Here is a 7,618-nt window from a genome sequence, read left to right as displayed (position 1 = left end):
TATTGGTGTCTCACCTCTCCAAAGCCAATTGACCTTATTTTTAATAATTGATTTTTCTTAAGTGGATGTTTTTTCTTTTTCTCTCTTGAGATAGTTGCCTTAATTTTCTTAAGTGATCTTTTATGTAGTCTCTTTTTTTTCTAGCATTTGAGTAAACTTTCTTAGGTGATGGACCTTTCTTAAGTTTTCTCTCTCACTCATGGTTTCTTTTTCTCCCTCTCCTAAGCTAACTACCCTATATTTCTCTCCTAAACTAATTGTCCTTAATTGCCCTAAGTTCCTCTTAAACTAATTGTCTTGATTTTTCAAAGTTATCGTTCTTTTTTTAGTGACCTTTCTTCTCGAGTGATTTTTTTTTTTACTGGAGTGATTTTTCTTCTTAAGTGATACTACCTCCGTTTTTTATTAGTTGACACGTTTTGACTTTAGCACTATTCACACACTCCCCTTAGACCATGTTTTGTGATTTACATATAATGAAAAATATAGTCATGTGGGATCTTGTTAGATTTGTCACGGTCTATATTTTTAAAATATCAACTTTTTATAATTTTTACTTATCGGTAACTAAAGATATTAACGTTTTGATTTGTGCATTCGCAAAAGTGACTAAAGAAACGTGTCAACTAAAAAGAAACGGTGGAAGTATTTCTTAAGTGGTCTCTCTTTGTTATTAGCATTTTAGTAACCTTCTTTCTAAGCTAATTTTACGTATTTTCATAAGTCATTTTTTAAAGTGGTGTCCTCTTTGTTAAGGGATTTTTCTTTTGGTTTCCCTCAAATAATCTTTCTTAAATGTTCTCTCTCTTTCTTTCTAATAGTATTTCTCTTTCTCACTCTCTCTCATGTGCTATTTGTAATTAATCTCTCTTTCTCTCTCTCAAATGATCTTTCTTCATAATTTAACTTAAAAAAAATATAATTAGCTAGCTTAAGTGGTCCAATGAGCCTTTTCCCAAGCTAAGTCCTTCTATTTTCTTAAGTGATCTTTCTTTCTTTGATAATAGTAATGATCACAGATTTCCATGCTACATATGAATATTTAACTCAAAGTTTTACAACAACAATTTCCAAATAAAACAATTAATAAAGCACAAAAAATTACTACAAGATTACAAATATATAAGCTTGTAAAAGAACACTTCCTTTTTTCAATGTAATTTTATATGATAACTTTAGTACTACCACTTCTTAAAACCTGTACTTCAAAAGGTACTTTGTATCACTATACATGGACAATGGAGTGAAGCTTGTCAAAGAGCATGACAAAATGCAAGGAGCTGATTGGCGAGCTTTGTCAAAAAATATGCTAACATTATTTGGTGCACTTTCTCCAAACCACATGGTCAGGAAACTTCTAAGCATGATCTCTTCCTTTTTGAGCTTAACCTGAAATGCAACCCCTAAAGCCAAAAAAGAGCTACAATGTCAATAGTATCGAGGTAATTTTTATATCTTGTAGTAAAAATTTCTCATCTATTTTTTCCTTTCTATTACAGATTAATTTATCTCAAGAAAGTAAAAACAAATATTCACTCTTATAAAAAAAAAAGAAGACAAAAAAAAAAACAAATATTCACACATATTACATTTCAATCCTTGAATTTTAACTCCCAAGTCAGTACTCACCTCAAATTCATTGCACTATTGTATTTGTTTCTCCAGTTGCTCCTATGATTCCTTGATTTCTTTCAAGAGCTTTATCCTGAAGTGACAGCTCATGTCCTCTAGCAGCAGCAACCTCCTGTTCAGCATACTGATTTTGATCTCGATATATATCTTCCCTTCATCTTCTAAAATGATATGAATAGACAAAAAACAAAAAATGATATTCTCTCTCTACTAATCACAAGAATGCCGTAAAAAGGAAGAAAGGTTGAAGAAATCAATTATTAAATTTACCCCAAGCCGCATGATTATAAAATTATAAAGATATGCCTTTTAAATTTTCTAATAAACTTGTAGTCCCAGCCCATTTGCTAAACGATATATGCACATTCTTTTGCAAACCCAAATGCTAGCCCAAAATGGTGTTTTTTAGTCTTATATTAATATTATGTATATATAAAGCTCAAGCTCAAACTACCATCCTACTTTTGCTGATCACTTAATCTACGGTAATCCTAAAGCCAACAACTTATTCACAGCAGAAACCACAACTAAAACTACACAATGTGAACACCGCTATTAGTGCCCCTTGATGACTATAACCTATGGCAAAGTTTAAACAACAATGTTATTCGATGTTCACTATTCAAATAAATAAAAAAGTAGTAGTGAGCCAATGATGAAATCTATACGTATATATGCTATTGAGAACACAAATGACATGCTTAAACAAATCGTATAGAGAAGTGGCATAAATCAGCGTTATTGCTTCAGCTCTTATAGATTTGGTTTCTTCTCTAGGATTATAGTAGATTAGAGCTTGTGAACCTAACAATATTTGAGGAAATTTAAGATAATTTAGAGTAAAATTTGACACTATACAGCTCAATTGCATCAAATCGTAAAAAACTCTACGGCCCAAAAATATTCTACTGAATATAGTAACATTACAGCTCAGTTCAATACAAAGGATTAATATAATTTCAATTCATTCACACGAAAATTACTCAATTTTAAGTTCAAGCACCCAATTAGTAAGCTCAACAAAGAGAAATCAAACAAAACCCAAGAAAATCTCTACAAATTGTGTACTAAAATAAATGAAACTCAAAAAATTAGAGGGAAATGGAGCTTACATTTTGATGAATTAGAACAATTTAGTAAGTAAATAATAGACGTTGACACCATCTTTTTCAGCCTTTGTTAGTGATTGTTTTGCAAAGATAATCTAAAGACAGAGAATACTCTCTCATTCTCCTCTCTCCTCCATTGAAGAAACATAATTCAAGCTTTCCATTGATGCGCACTGTGAGCTTTTTTTACTCCATTTTTTACTCCATTCAATCTGAGGATTTTCTGCACAAATAGGATTCGTGGATTTCTACGAAAATTAAAGCTATATCCTAGATCGTCCAAAGATACATTTTTATGTACCAAAAACCTTCAAAAACAAAAAAAATCCCAATATTAGTAGATGGCACAAGTTGATTCACCAACCTTAAAAGTTACAACTAAATATGCAGCTGTGGCACTATGCTCCCAAAAGTTCACCTTTCTCACATTAAACTTCAAAACTAACAACCACTTTCTGAAAAGTAAACCCAGCCACCTATGACTTCAGTACTTCATTGGTTGATAACCAATAGTGGCATTTTATCTACCGTTTGGACATCAAAGGTATCCCTATGTAGTGCAGAGTACATATATAGCCACTTCACCTGTGTTATTCTTTTTTGATGTCTGAGTTTAAAGGACAATTCTTCATTGTGCATTATTCTGCATTATTGAAATATAAACAGCAATTGATATGATTACCATAACTTTGAATAACAATTTAGTATCCAGGTAACAAAAGAAAGTGTACCTACTCCCCCGGTGCTCACATAACCAGGGCCAAAGACTCGCTCATAACGCAAAATGGCGTTAGGTTTGTACCGAACATTATCCAGAAATTGCTGAAACCCTTTGTCATTCTCTGAATCAACTTTCTGCAATGTCCAGCAAATCTAAAATAGACAAAGATAGTCAGTAAAAGGTGAATAGTACTTCTCCCCTCTTCCCAGTTCAAACAAAAAACTTAAGTACTAACCATGTCCGGATTTAATGGTCAAAGTAGTAATTGATAGGCTCTTATAACCCTCGTTTTCTTTACTAAATTCACAATTTATCACCAACAAAAAGTCCCTTTCACACATGCATCTAGAAGCACAAAATCAAACTCCAATTACAGTATAAAATTCTTTCAAAGTCAAAGAAAAAAACAAATGTTTCAAAATCAACAATTACCAAACCCCTAATTTAAATTACCAAATTCACAATTTTACTCCAAATGCACAATTCAACCAAAACAAACCACCAGATATGCCACTGCTCCTATTTGTTACAAGAAAATCTCCCCACAACTGCCAATAGAATGACATCAGATATGCAATATTGAACTGCTTGTATAAACAACTAAGTTGGGAAGGGAAAGGTGAACCCCCAGTCAAAACACGCAACAAAAGGAAAATAGCCTAGAAATCAAACACATTACATCCATGCACCTAAATGTTCTCCATCAAATATTGTCAGTTTTATGTACATACATCCATGACTTTAATGATAATTGTGACTACTATGCTTCACAATGACATCCTACATTTGTACATTTGTTATATTTCAAATGTATTGCTCTAAATTCTCATATAACTACAAGTATGTGCATGTACTGCTCATCTTTTGAAATTTCTAACTATTCCAACACTTTATAAGCTAGTTTTCTGATTAGGACATCTATAAGTGAAATGAAGTAAAATAACCATGTCCTAAAAGTAGGATTCATTCATTTTCTCACGAGATATAACCACTGAGAAAGATCACGAATTCACGACTGTTAATTTATAGCAGAAACTGACAATATTTATGTACTCTGATGAAATGATATCACCATCTAGACCACCGAAACATAAAAAAGAAAAGAGCCAAATTGAAGATGAAGAAATAAGGATACCAGTTATAAAGCAGCTGAACGTCTTCTCTAAAGTAGAAGAGAGATCCACATAGTTTCTATAAGTTTGGAGGTCCACCTTCCTCAAATACGGAGCACCATCCATGCTAACCCTGACATAGAGGCATGCAGCTCCTGATTTCTCCTCCGTCTGTCCATTGTTCTTCGCAGAAGTAGATGCCAGGGTATTCTTTCGGAAAGATCGAATTGGCGGCCATCCCACAACCTATGTCCTGTTCCAAACAATGAGTCAATACTCCACATACAGAAATCGAATCTCACAGAAATAAGAGGATCACAACTGAACTATATTAAACAGAATAGCTACATCATACAAGAAACATCCAAATTTCACAATTCCGAAACAAACCAACAAAATTAAGTTCTATCTTCCTTTTCGGATACTTCTAACACTCTTCTCATACATACTTCTCCCCTTCATTATATGGACTTCATTTCACCTCAAGTACCGGTTTTCTCCTAGACTGAAATTGTTGGTGAGTGTGGGTGTTTATCTTAAATCGAAGTGTCTAAGTATTCAAACCAATATCAAAATGACAATGTAACAAAGACTTAATTAAAGACATAGATTTAGAACAGCTTCAAAAGCAGCATAGATCCTTCTACCTGCGCAAGCATACTAAAAGATATATACATATTGATCTAAAGGAAAAACAATTAATTTAACAAGGACAATCAAATAATTTCCTGTCAGCAACTCATCAAAACAGAAAAGATAGATGCAATGTAAATTCCAGACAAGCATGCAAACATAAGTTATACTTGTATTAAATTAAACAAAGTACACAAATAAAACCATATGATATAATTTTAGCAGTAAATTGTATCAAAATAAAATAAAAACTTACTTGGAAGCGGGAGCAGAATTATGTTCATTAACAGCAGAAATTAAAATTAAAACCTTAACCGTACTTCCCAACACTTGAGCAAACCAAACAGTAGATTAATTTTTTAAAAAACCTTAATCCCACTTCCCAAAACTTGAGCAGAAGCTGTAAAAGAAAAACACTCTTCATATTCCACAAAGTAAGTTTCAAAGTTAGATTAGAGTTCCTATATTACCCTTATGAACCAGCGTTTGCGATCCCTGGACGCGAGGTGGCTGGGTGGCTGCGGTTTGTTAGAATCGTGTGCCAAAATCATGGATAATTGCATTGACTGAAAACTTCTTGGGCTTCTTTGAACTGACCCACAATCCATTGCCCTTTTACTGAATTTTCCCTTTCAATTTGCTTAATTCTTCAATTCTATTTGTGATTTTCAAAAGCTTTATAAATCAATAATTTACTATTTTTTCAATTGGTTTTACAACTGTAGAAATAATTTAATTGTTCACCTGTTAGTAGAACGTAGCTCAACTGTTTAAGATAGATATAACACCAAAGTCTTTGTCGTCATATCTTATCAGTTAAAGTTGGTAGTAGTACTTATGCACTCCTAATATCCTCAACTAACTCAGCATTCAACAAAACCAGACCTTTTCTATATAGATTATTAGCCAAAACACTGCGAATATGCTGATTCTTTTAGAATAATGGACTAATATTCAAAATCCATATAAAACCTAAATGAAATTAATGGGTTTTCATGATTATGCAAAATACTAACCACTGGGGTTAAAAGTTAAAACCACCCTCCCAGCCTTCAATTCATGGTTTAGCGAAAAATGCCAATCCTTTCTCGATAAAATCTAAGTTAGGCCAGGTGAAGTTTTTCAATCGTGTGTAGCTAATGAAAACTAAAAAGGACATTTTCGCTAATCTACCCCTAATCAAAATCGAAGAAGGGGTTTTGTATACTACATGCATACCAAATCAATTGAACTAAAAACAAAATTAAAACAAAAAAAAAATTGAAGAAAGAGGAGTTACAAATTCATCAACAAAATTTAAAATTAAAACAAATAAAAATTAATCAAAAAACAAAATTAAAAAAGAAAAAGAATCGCACTACTGAAGCAGCTTCTTATAGATCACTACTTTTTTTTTATCAACAATTACCAAACCCCTAATTTAAATTACCAAATTCACAATTTTACTCCAAATGCACAATTCAACCAAAACAAACCACCAGATCAATAACCCACAATTCCAAATCTTAAACAAAACACATCAAATTCAAAAAACCCTAAAATTCAATAACCCAAAAACCGAGAATCAAAACCGAGAGAAAACTCACATTATAACAAACATCAGGCTTCTCAGACTGACTCAAAAGCGAGATACTCGAATCAGCTTCAGGAGGAAGAACATCAACAAGCGCATTTGAATGTCGGTGAAGCGCAACCAAAAAAAATCCCAAAATTAATAGATGGCTCAAGGACCGAAAAGAAACCCAAATTGATGAACTTGAAACCCTAAATAAGCGAAAACCCCAAATTGACTATACATAATTCAACAGTATAACCCAAATAACCGAGTATAAACCAATCAATCAAAAGAAAATGCGAAAAGCAAAAGCCACATTTCACCAAAAAAATCTCAAATCATCAAAACATAAAACCCAATAATTTCAAAATCAAATTCCCGATCCAATCAACATAACCAGCTCCAAATCCAATAAAAATAAAATAAACAACCAAAAAAGCAGAAAAATCTGAAAGAGAAAGCGCTGAACCTGAGTCGGAGGAAGAGGCAGAGGACGGTGGTTGGCTCCATTGCGATGAAAATCAATGGACTTTCCTTCAGATTTGTGTCAAGATGAGGAGAGGTAAGAGGAGAGAGAAGAGGAGAGAAACTGAGAAGTGCGGAGGAGAGAGAAAGAGTGTGCAGAAAGGAAAACCAAAAACCCATGTGCCATGTAAAATTGTTGGAGGGTAAATCAGGAACACCACTGTAGATAAAGAATTCCAAGAACAAAATACAGGGGCAAATTCGCCCGTGCACTGTTCATAAGCAATCCCTCATTTTAGTTGAATCTCTTATTTGTGATCCCTGGCTTTTATAGGGCAGGGATATAACGGTCATATATGATTCCAAACGTCATTATATCACCCTAAGATGT

General features: G+C 33.1%; 1 long non-coding RNA gene across 3 annotated transcripts; it reads right to left on the bottom strand.

The window, feature by feature from the left end:
* Positions 1–1,012: 1,012 nt before the first annotated feature.
* LOC145587660 (uncharacterized) lies at positions 1,013–7,363 on the bottom strand. 3 transcript variants are annotated; one of them, XR_014101343.1, is made up of 8 exons: positions 7,232–7,363; positions 6,794–6,849; positions 4,598–4,827; positions 3,473–3,614; positions 3,106–3,384; positions 2,745–2,964; positions 1,630–1,793; positions 1,013–1,403 (listed from the first exon to the last, which is right to left on the bottom strand). It is a non-coding gene; the product is annotated as an uncharacterized LOC145587660 (long non-coding RNA). The 3 variants fall into 3 exon arrangements; XR_014101341.1 differs by having other exon boundaries at positions 2,745–3,384; XR_014101342.1 differs by lacking the exon at positions 6,794–6,849 and having other exon boundaries at positions 2,745–3,384.
* Between the last annotated feature and the right edge of the window lie 255 nt (positions 7,364–7,618).

Source organism: Chenopodium album, chromosome 17, assembly GCF_948465745.1.
Source record: "Chenopodium album chromosome 17, dcCheAlbu1.1, whole genome shotgun sequence".
In the NCBI taxonomy this organism is placed as follows: domain Eukaryota; kingdom Viridiplantae; phylum Streptophyta; class Magnoliopsida; order Caryophyllales; family Amaranthaceae; genus Chenopodium; species Chenopodium album.
This window is presented reverse-complemented; position numbering and strand designations above follow the sequence as displayed.